The following is a 14,694-nucleotide window of genomic DNA, read 5'->3' as shown; positions in this document are numbered from 1 at the left end:
GAACAAATTCGAAGAGCTTAGACAAAGAGATTGTGACACTATTTTTTTCGACAAGCCAGTACCTTTCTTTTTTTATTTAGTTTTATTTTTTTTTAATTTTTTTGCGGTACGCGGGCCTCTCACTGCTGTGGCCTCTCCCGTTGCGGAGCACAGGCTCCGGACGCGCAGGCTCAGCGGCCATGGCTCACGGGCCCAGCCGCTCCGCGGCATGTGGGATCCTCCCGGACCGGGACACGAACCCGCGTCCCCTGCATCGGCAGGTGGACTCTCAACCGCCAGTACCTTTCTTATCTCCAAATGTGAGGGCCTGAGTATAACACATTCCAAACACCCTGATTTAGATGGGATGGAAGAATTTAATATATTTTAGAGGAGAGTATCATACCCAAAGTGGTTTAAAAGATGACAATTTTTTTCACTTAAAGTGCAGGAACCATTTATTCAAAACAATGTTCATATATAGAACACATGGCTTACCCAATGGAACTGGATGAAACAAACTCTTCTTATACCACTAAGCACAGCTACATATGGATTTAGTAGTTTTTCAGTGTGCTACCCCAGGAATTTTTCTAGGGTTCATAACAATTTATATGAGAGAATGTGTTCTGAGTTCTGAACAACCACTTACAAAGGGATTGCTGAAACTTTTCTAATGTAATAAACATCACCATGACAATATACAATGTTGCTTAATATTTGGGGCAGTCTTTATTTACCTTCAGTGATGATACAACTTGCAAAACCATGTGGTGTTAAAGAGAAGGAGTCTGATTGTCTTCAATGAAACCGTTATGAAACTGGGAAGGTTTGCCTAATGTGTTTGACTCTTAAGGAGTTACTTACGGGAAATAAGAAAAATGGTTAATAGGTGCTTCCACATATGTGACAGGAATATTGCAGAGCTGGAAAATGACAAAGATGTGCATTTGTCTTGCAGGGGCCACAAAAGACTTACTTAAGTGAAAATCTAGGTCAAAATGCACTTTGGAACCCTGCTCTCCTCTGGGTATTGAAATAGAGATTATTGCTTTTATATCTCAGGACCCTGCCAGGCATGGTGTGAGTATCAGGGATGGGACAGGTGACACCAGATTGGAAGACAGTTAGAAACTAAACCTGCCCAGTTGTTAAAGGTGAGCTGCTCAAAACCCCAATCCAACAAAGGGAAGACACACCCACTGGTAAGAAGAGAGCCAGACAGGTGTACAAGAAAAGCCAAGAGAAGCCATCCGGAAGGACGGTAGATCGGCCTCAGGTTAAAAATGCAGGCTTTGGAATAGGTCAATCTTGAGGGTACGGTCAGACTCTGCCACTTCATAGGTATGCAACCTGCACCAGGTTTTTAAACTCCTGACTCTGAGTTTCTTCTTACGTAAAGTGGGAATAACACTTCACATCTGATACAGCTGTCGTAGAGCTCAAGGGCATGAGGTGTGCTAAGGGTCTGGTGCACCACAGTGACTCATATTAGTGCACCAAGCAATAGGACTTGATGCAGACGCACTCAGGTCTCATGGGTCACTAGACCCACGCACACCAGACGAGGAGATGCAGCAGGACAGGGTGCAGGCAGGCAGCTCTGTAGGCTGACAGCAGTGCCTCAGGGAATTCGGCTTGGAACCCACACCGGTACCAGCACCGCCACCAAGGTGGCCTCCAAGATCGCTCCAGGAAAACAAATTCAAAACCAAAGGCACGCGAGCTACACAAATGCACCTTTCCGAGAAGTCCGCTGTTCCCTCCCTTCCAATCACCCCCAAGCCCTTACCAGGGAGAGAGACACTGGGAAGATGCTCACTGGTTAGCTCATCCTCAAAGCAAGGTCTGGGAGATTTCCAGCTTCTGGAAGTTTAGGGTTCCAGAAAGGACAGTGAGCTCACAGAGCATGGATCTGCTGACCAGAACCAGAAAAGGCAGCCAGCATGTCACAAGAGAAGGGCAAACTGGAATCTGGTTACTGCATCGTTTGTGCGAAACCAAGGTTAGACTAGTAGATGGGGGCTTGATGCCAGGTACCACAGTGCTCCTGCAGCTAGAAGGGGATTGCATTTAGAGGATTAACTGACCCAAGCAAGGGACGCAGAACATTGCAAAAGAAATGTTTTGCAACATTTTGCAAATGTTGCAAACATTTTGCAACATTTTGCATTTGCCAGAAAACTGGCTCCACCAACAAGGTAGATACCCAAGTGTAAAGGGCACATTGCCCGTCAGTGTACCAAATGTACCAAGCGTGCCCTTCAAGACCATTAACACATCTGGCTCTAGTTTAGTTCTCAAAACTGCTGCAAGGTGTAAAATTGCTTCTGTCCTTTCTCAACGGTTGCGTTGGCGTCTAAAATGACACGGTAAAGGTAAACCTCTGTTAACCGGGACAGAGAAGCTTCGAAAGATTTGGTGTTCTAATGACTAACTTAAACATCTCATGTATAAACATGTGTTGTGTTTTAACTACCTGACCTCCCAACTGAGATTTATGTGTCTCCCTCTTTCATTTTCCCTTTATTCATAGTGCTCTCCCAACTCCTAACTGTAGCTGGTTTGATATCTAACCCGTGATTGTAAAGGACGCACACCACTTGGCCAATAAAGATGGTGATAATTGGATGGGGGCTTCCATCTGGATTCGTTACTGAACCCTTAGCCAACAGTTGCTTTCCTCCCAGAACTTTCTTTCCCACTCAAGAAATTAAAACCCCATTGTGACATGAAAAAACAGGTGAAGGCTCAGCTCTTTTCAGATCGTCTGCTGCCATAGTTTCAGGGCTGCATTCTTCTTGCTCCATTCTGCAAAACAGTGGGATTTAGCTCCCTTCTAAAAGGTGAGAATAAGCCACACCACGAGACTTCCAGAGACTTCATTCTCTTTGCCTTTTCCGTAACGTTGGACAGGAGTTTCCCCACGTAAGTCAAAGGGGCTGTAGCAATTAGGCACAACAGAATCTCCTCCACATACCGTTTTATCGAATGACTTCCTGAACGGTGCAGCATTCAGAGTTGTAACTACCACATGGCCCACGGTCAGCCCACACTGATCTACACCGGCCCTTGCAGATCATCTATCTTTTTGCTCAAAGTAATCCACATAGGAACAGCAGGACTCAGTCCAGAGTTTTATGTTTTTAAATACGATATATCCAGAAGAGCGGTGACCACAGTTAAGTAGCCACAACACGGGCAGTGCACTGCTTTGTTCTGTTAGCGGATCAAGTTAATGCCGTTTCTCTCCGTACACGGTACACAGGGAAAGCGTTAATCCACTTCAGGGCAGTTCACAAAAACCAGCGACGGGAAAGCAATGTAGAGCCAACTCTTCTGCAAATGTTTATCTGCGTACCTACACGTGCCTACACGTAGGGAATCCACACTGCTGCATACAGTGTCTCAGGTCCAGCTAGTCAACTAACTATAGATCGTTAACTAGCTATCTTCTCATCAGTCAGGACTCAACAGCATGAAAATGCTTCCACTTTTTAATTATTCATGTTCTGAGTGCCTAGTTTAGCCACCAAATTGGCTAATGGCTGAAACTGCTGTACCAACTTAGTGCTGGCTTAGCAGTCAAAGGGAAGGAGCTACGAGGAGTCCTAGGGGCTGAATTTATACCAGTGTAAATAAATAAACCGTGGATGAAGTCCTCCCTCACAAGCTGCACTTGAGTACCCCCAGCCATCACCCAATCACTGCTCTCAGCAGGAACTGGATCCCTGCCTGAATCAGTACTTGAAATCTACAAACCATGATGCAATTATATTTTGTTTGGCTTTCACAGAAAATAAATCCCAAATCCTTCCGGCCCGTTTACTTGAAAGGGTGACCTTCGTAAGATTTTCTCTGTTGGAGCAAAGCTGTCTGTTAGGTGTCCCTGGTTCACACAGACACACGACACGGATCACCTGGTGAAAATGCACCTACAAGTCGTTAACACCAGTGGATTCTCCCTCCAGACGACGCTCTGTGGCTCCCAGGCCGCTCATCGTCAGTCACTTAACCAGACAGGACAATGCTGTGCAACTCCACGGCTGCCGGCAAACCAGTTCTTCCGCAGGAACGTGTTGGTTTAGTGACTCGCGCTGAGCCATGAAGCTCAGGGGCCTGGCAACCACTTTTCTCCATGCCTCGGTGCCGCAATTCCACACAGCTGGGCCCACCTCAACTTCTGTCAACTCATTCACAATCCTCAAATACATCCAGTACTTGCCCAAAGAGGAAAACTGTTAGGGTGAGGACTCTGTGTGTAAGTTTCACTTTAATGTACTTCACACATGAAAAGGAAGCTGAGTCTGTTTTGCTTGTAAATCTGAAGAAGCAATAGAGAACACAAGTTGAGACACATTTCAGTGTTTAAAGGGGAACCAATTGGAATCGTGATATAGTAGTACTTCCACTAATTCTCCACATTTACCACTGAGGATAAAAAAAAAATACACTGCACTTAGAAAGTTCTACTAGACAATCATCTCTAAAGTCTGGGGAAGACACAGTTACCTAGGAATAAAAGAAACTGTTTTGTTGCTAGTTAACAACTGAAAAATAATCCACGCAACACTGTGTCAGGTTTCACTTTACAGCTACTCTGAATCAGGGTTTCTCAACATCGGCAGTACTGACACTCGGACCCTAACCATCCTCTGTCATGAGGAAGGACCCTGTGTGCGCACTGTAGGCTGTTTAGCAGTCCCCCCGGCCTCTGCTCGCTTGACGCCATAATCACTACCCCACTCGGGTTATGACCATCGAGAATGTCTCCAGACATGCCAAGTGTTGCTTGGAGGGCAGAATCAAGAGGAGCTGAGGACCACTGGCTTACGGGAATAAGTAAACGGGAATGTCAGCGTTGGAGGCCTATCAGTTAGACGGTTAATTAGTTAGCAATTCAGGAATTTGTTCGACATTTACTGAGCACAGTGCCAAGCGCTGTGCAAAGTACAGAGGATCTAACGGTGAATAAGACATCTCTCCTTGAAAGGCATACCGTTTACAGGGAGGGGAATAATAGACCAACGGTGAGAACCTGAGCTGCCTCCGCAGAAGGGCTGGGCTGGCACCTGAGCTCTGAGGTGCCTCAGGATGCGCACGGGGCCACCACAGGCTCTTAAATTGGAGATGCTGTAAGTGGCCTGAGCTGTACCCCAGGAAGTGTTGCCGGTCTCTGCTGGTACAGTGGGTTGGCAGAGAACAAGTCTGGGGCCCCAGCAGAGCTATCAGCCTGTAACTATATCCCGGGAAATGGAGAGAAGGGAGACAGGTCGGCAGAAAATGCTGTGACACAATGAAGGATAATGGATGGGTGTGTGCTGGGGTGGGGCTCGCTGAGGGGAAGAAAGAATCCAGCAACAATGGGTCTTCCTGTCCCGGTTCCGGCACGGCTAGATGGTGACCTTGGATAACCCTGGAGAAAATGGGGTCTGAACGAGGACTGCTGACGTGAGCTGATGTCTTAGCGGTCAGCTTCTCCAGACAAAACCCAAAAACAAAAACCCAAATGGTATTTTCAACATTTATAAAAGTAATGTTTGAACCACTCAAATGACTTTGATATTCTAACAAAAAATGTCTCCAAGAAGTTAAGTAATTTTTTGTAAATCAAATAAATTAAACTTATAAGCTTATGAAGTCTCTGGTTTGCAATCATTCCAACATTTTTTTATGAGCTTGGTGAAATACTTTTATACCTTTCATCTCAAATGTATATTTTATATTGGAATTATAGAGCCCATATGTTCAGGTTTTTATTGGGCACTGTTCTCTTAAGCACTGCCCTGATTTACTCCCCAAATTAGCACAAAATGGGTTTGAATCCTATGGGCTCCTCTAATGCCTCTCTGTATTTGGTGTCCAGCTTTCCCAGGTAAGGACACCCTTTACCTGGGAAAGTGGGATTCTGCTAACTAGGGTAATTTACTTACCTTCCTAAGCGTCTTCCCAGGGTGTCTCCTCAGCAAGCAGGTGTGTAACGTGAGACCTGGGGCACAGATACACAGAGCTCCTTTTCTCCAAGACTTCTTCTCAGTCCCTCATCTCGTTGGAGACAGACTGCATGTTCTCCGCGTTTTGTGGTCTTACAACCCGCACCCCTTATCCAGGCTGCAGACTGCCTAATCACCTACGCTAGTCTGAGATTACAACACCCCAGTCCAGCTCCATCACCAGGATGCTCCAACTCATGTGTTCAGTGTGTAATTTTATTCTCAGTTCTTCACAGACTCACTCTGTTGGAGGAACCAACACTCTTAGGATCATCTAAGTGGTCAGTGATTGGATGTTGCGTCTCTCTCAAGGCTGTGTTTTGATCCACTTCACAACACAAACGTGAGGCAAAAGGCCTCTGTGGAGAACAGTATGGAGGTTCCTTAAAAAACTACAAATAGAACTACCATACGACCCAGCAATCCCACTACTGGGCATATACCCTGAGAAAACCATAATTCAAAAACAGTCATGTACCAAAATGTTCATTGCAGCTCTATTTACAATAGCCCAGAGATGGAAACAACCTAAGTGTCCATCCTCGGATGAATGGATAAAGAAGATGTGGCACATATATACAATGGAATATTACTCAGCCATAAAAAGAAACGAAATTGAGCTATTTGTAATGAGGTGGATAGACCTAGAGTCTGTCCTACAGAGTGAAGTAAGTCAGAAAGAGAAAGACAAATACCGTATGCTAACACATATATATGGAATTTAAGAAAAACAAAAATGTCATGAAGAACCTAGGGGTAACACAGGAATAAAGACACAGACCTACTAGAGAACGGACTTGAGGATATGGGGAGGGGGAAGGGTAAGCTGTGACAAAGTGAGAGAGAGGCATGGACATATATACACTACCAAACGTAAGGTAGAGAGCTAGTGGGAAGCAGCCGCATAGCACAGGGAGATCAGCTCGTGCTTTGTGACCGCCTAGAGGGGTGGGATAGGGAGGGTGGGAGGGAGGGAGACGCAAGAGGGAAGAGATATGGGAACATATGTATATATATAACTGATACATTTTGTTGTAAAGCAGAAACTAACACACCATTGTAAAGCAATTATACTCCAATAAAGATGTTAAAAAAAAAAAAGGCAAGGTCTTCGAATAGTGAATTTCATTAGACACAGAATGTGTGTGAAGTGCTGAGTAATCGAAAATGCTACTCTCTGGAGGCTTCTGTCCATAAGCTGCTGAAACAGAATTTCCAGTTTACATATGCATGGATTGTTTAACAATACACCCAGTCGCAACCATAAGTATGAGGTTATTTAACTGTATTTTTAAATGCTATATTTCAGAAAAAAAGGAAAAATTCTACCTTTTATAAAATTTGTTTCCACAAATAAGCCACTTCCCAAACATCTCATTCTGAGAAAAAATCTGACCATACACTAGTACCTTTGTGAATATCACATGATACTCAGACGTTTCTGTCTTAGGTAACGAACAGGGACTTGTTCCCCCAAGTGAGATCACAAAGAGAAAGAGAAGACTGTATAGAGGATGGGGAAGATAGTGGATTCAGTCTGGGGCATGTTGAGTTTCATAAGAATTACAGTAAATCCATAAGTTATTCTTTACATCTCTAAAATATCCATTCCTTCCTTCCAGGCAAAGATAGTAAAATGAAGTCATGTGATAAATTACCCATATTCCAATGACATATGTCAAAAAAAGTGAAACTGATCACCTCCCAAATTGATCAAAATCTACACCACAAACTTTCAGAAAGTACTAGAAGGAAAAAAACTAGTCTTGATAGAACAGAACAGGACTGACTTCTAATTATTTGCCTATTCCCATCCCTCTGAGAACATACTTGAGAGTCAGCAAGTTCTTGAGAATTCTTAATAACACTCCTGCATTTGGAAAGCTGCATAGAAAACACTCTGGGGGGTGGGGGTGGGGGGGAAAGGTGAAATGAAAGGAAGAAGCAGGTGAGTCTGACTTCTGTGCAGGAAGGGAAGACTCCAGGGCCACATCTTGATGGGTACCAAGTGTCTTGTGCGAGAAAGAGAAAGAGAAAAGGGCATAAATCCATTCTGGAAGAAAATATAAGAGAAGTTTAAAACTCCCCCAAAAGTTTATGTTAGCTCTTTGAAAACCCTTTTAAGAACACGACTTCCAATTGTTAAAAAAAGCTTAGAGGTAAGATGATAAAAGTACTGAATTGAGATAAAAAAGAAAGACTGCAGAACCAAGGGAACAAAGGCGTCATGATTTACAGAATCAATGAATAAAGGAATCATCAGAAAACAAGATAGGGTGGACCATAAACTGGATTTAAAGGAAAGCTTTAAAGGAAAGCCATCAGAGAACCACAATGAATGAGCTGAAAAGGACAATGTGATTAAAGTAAAATCTGAAAGAGAGATGACGACCATTAAGAAGTATTAAGATGGGGCTTCCCTGGTGGCGCAGTGGTTGAGAGCTCGCCTGTCAATGCAGGGGACGTGGGTTCGTGCCCCAGTCCGGGAGGATCCCACATGCTGCGGAGCGGCTGGGCCCGTGAGCCATGGCCACTGAGCCTGCACATCCGGAGCCTGTGCTCCGCAACGGGAGAGGCCAGAACAGTGAGAGGCCCACGTATCACAAAAAAAAAAAAAAAAAAAAAGAAGGATTAAGATGATCCAATGAAAAGATTAAGGACTGCCCCCAAATAAAGTAGGATTTTGAAAAACATGAATTTGTGGATACGTACATATTATAGTTAAAATATTTTAAAACCTTTACAAGAAGAACAAGTGTCACTTTTACAAGCTGATTTCCTTGAGGAGGGAGGAGAAGAATGGGAGAATGTCAGTGTAACTTTTTTTTTCATAGCACATCAGAACATTGCAATATAACATCAGGTTTCAGTATTAAGTCTCTTGGTTGTTCATCACACGCGTGTATCTTTTTTTAAAATCTGAAGCAAATATGGTGAAAATGATTTAAAAAATATGTGAAATCAAGGCATTTACATTGTTTAATACATTAAACTGTGAAATGGATGATTATGAAAAAAATAATTTTCTCCTGAAATAATATAAAAGGAAACACGCGAATCCAAAGAACATAAGTTTGGGGAGAGATCAGGTAAGACTTAACGGCGCTGGGATACATTCCAAAGCTTTTGCTTTAAGGATAAAAAGCCATTCAGGTGTTTAGACAGAAAAGAGAGACACCTTCACTGGAGGAGGAGAAAGTCAGGTTAGGCTCAGACTTCAAAGTCAGAAGACACCAGCGAGGTATCTATAGTTTTCAGCGGGGAAATGTGTCACCCAGTAATTTTATACTCCGAGGGTATTAAAAGGAATATAAGAGTAGCAGGCACCCTGAGGTGCCAGAGAACCACACCCTCCCTCTCTACAGCCTCCATGTCAACCAAAACCTGTGTCTGGAGAGGGCAGGACACGCAGCTTCTCTGGAACAAAAGCACCCTGATGTGCAGAGCAAAGGACAGCCGCGGGTAACACCCTCTCAGTTGAATCCTGGGACCACACTTAGAAACAAATGTTTCCATTTCCCACCATGTTTCCCACCCAGCACAGGTGTTTGACAGCTCAAGCCGCAGCGGCAACAACACAAAGCAGAATAAAACAGCAACGAACAACACAACACTAAAGATAGGGTCCCTCCACTCAGGCTGAAGGACGTGCGCTACCTCGTGCAATCCTCAGAAGCCCCAGAGGGAAACACCAGTTCACACACAGATGAGCTAACTGGGGAGAGAAACTTCCTATGTTGCTCAAGGTCACATAGAAAATTAGTGGCAAAACCTAACTTTGGATCTCGGTCTCAGTCCAAACCCGTAACTACTACAGTACCGAACATGAAAAACCACACGATGCTCTCAGAATTGCTGAATTTCAGACTTCAGGAAATAAGGAGAGAAAGATTTTTCAAGAGTTGTTTTCAACACCTTGGAATTACATACCATACACAGGTATGGATAATCACACAGGGAACAAGTGTAAGGTGTTGGAAAATCCACAGCTGAGCTGAGTCTCTCAAAAGTTGACCCTTTCTTGTTACTTAATATTCCATGTGTTCTCATTTGTAACATTTCTCACTGTAGATAATGTACATTAGCTGCCGTTCACATTCAATTTACCAGAAATACATTTGAAAATAAGGTAATCTTATTTTATACGAGTCCTAAGAATGACTCAAGATGCACATGAGAAAATCTCCTCCCTTTTCACCTAATTGCCAAGATTTCGGGAGACATGTGGGGAAAAGGAAATTAAAGGCAATAGGTATTTTTCATGTTGTGTTGGAATACACTGAAATTATCATCTCAGGATTCATATTCGTTCCTATTTCCTAATATTTCCCAGGGGCCTATTATGCAATCACGAGCACGCATGTGCATGTGTACACACACACACACACACACACACACACGAAGTACCTTCCTCCCCTCCCTCCAAATGAAGGCAACAAATCAGTTTCTCTGGTAAAATCAGATTAATCAATTCTGGGCTATAGAAACATTTTCTGTTTCCCCAGTTTAGAAATTCTTAGAGATGTTCATGTAGTCATGTGAACCTTGAACCTTCAAGAATGAATTACAATATGCTCTACTTCCCATACTTATGTGACTTCCTCTCCAAAACACATTACTTTTACTATATGTTCCCTCATACTGAGCAGCTGCTATGCTGTGATATTGAATCAACTTTGCTTTTATTGACCAAATAACTTCATATGTGTGAAAACAGGTACCACTTCAAGGGTTGTCAGATTTAGCAAATAAAAATACAAGATATCACATTAAATTTAAGATTCAGATAAACAGCAGTTAATTGTTTACAGTACGTGTATCTCATGCTCAAATGAAAAAACGGTTTGTCTGAAATTCCGATTTACCTGGGTGTCCTGTGTTTCATCTGGCAGTGCTGAACACTACAGAAGGAAAAGAGGACAGAGCTGTGGCATTTACTGGGGATGATGGAAACCTAACATGCTTTGAGTCGGTGTTGGTAGACTCCCACATATGGACAATATTCTAAAAACTGAAACTACCTATCCTCAGCCCCAAACTTTCATGCCACTCTGTCCCTCGGGTACATGTTACTTTAAAACATCATTTTGACGAGTTTTTTCCTTTTTATTTACTCCCTCACTGAAAAGATAAGGAATCAACCATAAAGGGAACTTACTGGCTAACAGTAAACTCTGCAGGTAAAAAGTTTTTTCACTGCAAAACCGCACTTCAGAGGGGCACGAAATAGCTGTAAAGGCCAAAGAAATTATTCGTGGGATGTTCTGAGAGGTACATGATGGCGTTACACTTGAGTCATGATTAACGTTTTCTCAGAGTTTTCTTTTTTTCACAGCGACTAACACATCATTATTCCTCTTAAGTAATGAAAAGCTGGGAACCTTGCCAAAAGTTACCTTAACAGATGCTATTTTATCATTTCAGTGAATTCCATCATTTTTCACATCTTGGTAATTATATTTCAGAGGCAGAATTCATGCTGAGTATGGTGGGCTGCTGCTACAAAACTAGACCCCAGAAATAAATTAACCAGATAGCTCCAGCAAGCCTGGGGACGCAGGGGGCCCGGCCCGCCTCACCTGCGGCTTGGTTTTCGGGAATCCACTGTTTCCTATTTTGTGCTTCATTTCAACTCACCTTTTCACACTTGCTCCAAACTGAATTACCTGTGGGGAACCATGAAACTCTTGGTTTCCTTTTGAGAAGCTTAACTCATTGCAAATATTCTGGAGTTTGGAGAAAAAAGAACTACAGGTTCTATCTCATTAGGTACTCATGCTTGAATTAAACCACGATAACATTCCCAAAGGACGCCAAGAGCACAGAAGGGCAGACTTATTTTTAAATGTTTGCTGAGGATGGTAATAGTTCATATTTGTCTACTCTGACTTCAAATCACTTCAGACCTGAATCCAACTGGCCTGAATCGATAATAATGCCTTCACTAATATTCATTTGTTTCTTTGACATACCCGCAAACTCACAAAAGGAAACTCTCGGCTTTCCAGAGGTCAGTGCTTCTCAGACCAAACGGATTACCTGTCCTGATAGCAGGGGATTCACGGAACATGCAAACTCCGTGCCAAACCAGCCTAGACACTAAGAGTAATGCTACTGATACTAGTCGGTGAGGAGGTAGCAATGGCTCCGGCAGATGTTCAGAGCTGCTCACCACTGCACTTAGGACTAGGAGGAAAGGAACATCTGCTCTCACACTTGTGAGACCTGGGGGGACAGTCACTTTTCATCCTGAGAGTCATTCATAACCAAAGACGGTCATTCCTGTTCTAAGGCACTGGGAGGTTATCTAGGTGAGGTCACCCTGGTAGAAGTTTGCTTTTCCACTGCTTTCCACATCAAATATCAACACCGTGGGGACAGACTCGCTGGCAGACGGCAAGGGATCCTTGTGCATGGAGGGAACTGAAGTTCTTTAAGGAAAAAAGAAAAAAGAAACAAACGTCCAGCTGACAGGGCTGTATGGCCTGGAAAGCTGGCTGGGTGTTCATCCGCTTGCTTTATTTGTTCTGGAAATTCGTAGGATGCTTTCATTAGCTGTCCTTTCAATTTGGCTCCAGAGCCAGTTAAAGAGAATCCTCATCTGAGAAGACACTCCTAAGTGTGGGACATAAGAGAGACACAGGACCTGAAAACAATCAAGAATCCTCCTTCCTTTCTCTACGATTACGATAAAAGTGGGATGTAGAGGTGTACTGACCTGCTGCTGAAAGCAAAGAGAAGAATTTCTTCTAGAACAGGCAGTTAAAGAGAAAAATCTACCATCATCTTTAAATTAGAAAATGTCAAATGTGAGAACGGGGTAGGGGTCATAAGAGCAGCAATTAACAAACGCTTTCTAAAACTGTTGAGGAAGGAAGAGGCACTCCTCTGCCTCCGCCCACAAGACTGTGAACCTGTTACATTTGCAAAGTGGAGCTGTTCGATCCTTGAGAAGCAGGAAGAAGTTGTTCACGCTAATAAACGGGCAATCTCTGAAGTGTTTTTCACGACACCTTCCTGTACGTCTAGAGGTTAAAAGGTTTTCTCTCCTCTCCCCTCCTTTCATTTGTTTTTTCTCTTCTAAGTCTGAAGTCCAAAAGTTTACAGCCTGTTCTGAAAGACAGTTGGTTGCTTTGCATTAGTATTAATTTGGCTGTGTTGACTAAATATTCAGCTGCCAGCTGGATGCCTTACATGGTTTGAAATAAAATCCATACAAGTTATGGAAATGTTGAAAACTAAAATGAGCAAGGCTGTTTTGGCCAGAACATATTGTTTCCAAATTAGATTTTATGTGTAAAAATGTAAAATTTAGTGTCTATAAAAACTGTATGAAAATATACTTCTATGAGTTATAGCTATATATATATATATATACACACATTATATATATAATGTTTCTATCTATTGTGGCAGCTATAAATATAAAAGCAGTATATAATCAACAGTAAATTATGTATCACTCATCCTTTCTAGGAATAAATATTTTCTTTAAAAAATTATTTCAACGGGCCAATATTTGATTTATGTTTATTTTATTTCAAGTTTTTAGTTCTTCTCAGGTTTATAAATTTGGATCTTAAAAACATTTATAGTTCTGGCAAACAATTTTATGGAGTTTCCGTATATAAATACATGGAGACCATTTTAAAATCCATAATCCCTGATTCTGGGATAAAAGGATGCCAGTCGTTCCAACCCAATGGTTTACTGTGACAAGAAGTACTGAAGGGAATCAGCAAGCGAGACTGGTGGGAAAATAACTGCAGCACAAGGAACAGCCTTTACTCCATAACCTGCAGAGCAGTCTGTACCCCGTAACTTATGCTGAAGAATTCACACGATCACCAATTTCTCAATACTCATTCCTGAGACCATCAGGAAACCTAGAAACAGATATCACCCCTTGGCAAACTTTTAAAATAATAATTTGGGATGCGGTATCACCAATCATTCCCTTTTGACTCTAAATCAAACGTGGTTAATTGTAGAGAAGCTACAGTTGACGTTGCACATGTAAATGCAATATTTGCTTTTTCGTCACAACCCCCAACTCTCCTAACCCAGGAGGACGAATTGTGTGCAGGGACCTGTCGCTTGAGGTCTTCCCGGTAGTGACAGGGCCTGTGCCACGTGCAGAAGGCTGCTCGCATGTCGGTCATCAAGTAGAGTCGCTCTCCACGTCCGATCACCCTTCTCTGCCCTGCCTAGTGAAGCCTGGAGCTGGGCCCTTCAAACACTCTTCCTGACGCACATGCACAATGTCAGGCTTGTCAGTAGACAGTGCAGGAGGGACCCTGCAGCGGGAAGGGGCTTCTTCCTCTCCAGGTTCTAATGACTCCCCTCCCTTGATGCTCCTATGACCAGGTTTCCAGGGGTCTGCATGGGCCACTGAGCAGTGGTCACCCTGCAGCAACTTCTGTTCCTCACTAGCTTCAACCCGCTAATTTGGACCAGTCCTCTTCCCGGGCAAAGCAAAACTTATCCACAGTGGGCTGCAACCACACCCTCTCCAATGAGTCTGAATCCCATCCACGGGGAGGAGCTCCTTCCCAAATTTATTCCCTCCCGCCTTCAACACTCTTCCTCGGGCCCTATCGTATTCTTTAGATAGATTCTCTTCTGCCTTTTCTTCATAGTTGACCTTCATTAGTTGTCAAAATAATTGTTTACTTTTCCCTCTGCCAATTACTGCTGTGGTATTTGTCTCCTGTTTGGAGTG

At 43.1% G+C, this 14,694-nt stretch overlaps 1 protein-coding gene and 1 non-coding gene across 6 annotated transcripts in view; both read right to left on the bottom strand.

Moving 5' to 3' along the window:
• Positions 1-14,694, bottom strand: part of LOC115842406 (uncharacterized) — a 523,008-nt gene that overhangs the window by 379,588 nt on the left and 128,726 nt on the right. The window lies entirely within an intron of this gene.
• LOC115842426 (small nucleolar RNA SNORD82) lies at positions 8,806-8,875 on the bottom strand. Its single transcript, XR_004035277.1, has one exon. It is a non-coding gene; the product is annotated as a small nucleolar RNA SNORD82 (small nucleolar RNA).

The sequence above is a fragment of the Globicephala melas genome, chromosome X, assembly GCF_963455315.2.
Source record: "Globicephala melas chromosome X, mGloMel1.2, whole genome shotgun sequence".
In the NCBI taxonomy this organism is placed as follows: domain Eukaryota; kingdom Metazoa; phylum Chordata; class Mammalia; order Artiodactyla; family Delphinidae; genus Globicephala; species Globicephala melas.
This window is presented reverse-complemented; position numbering and strand designations above follow the sequence as displayed.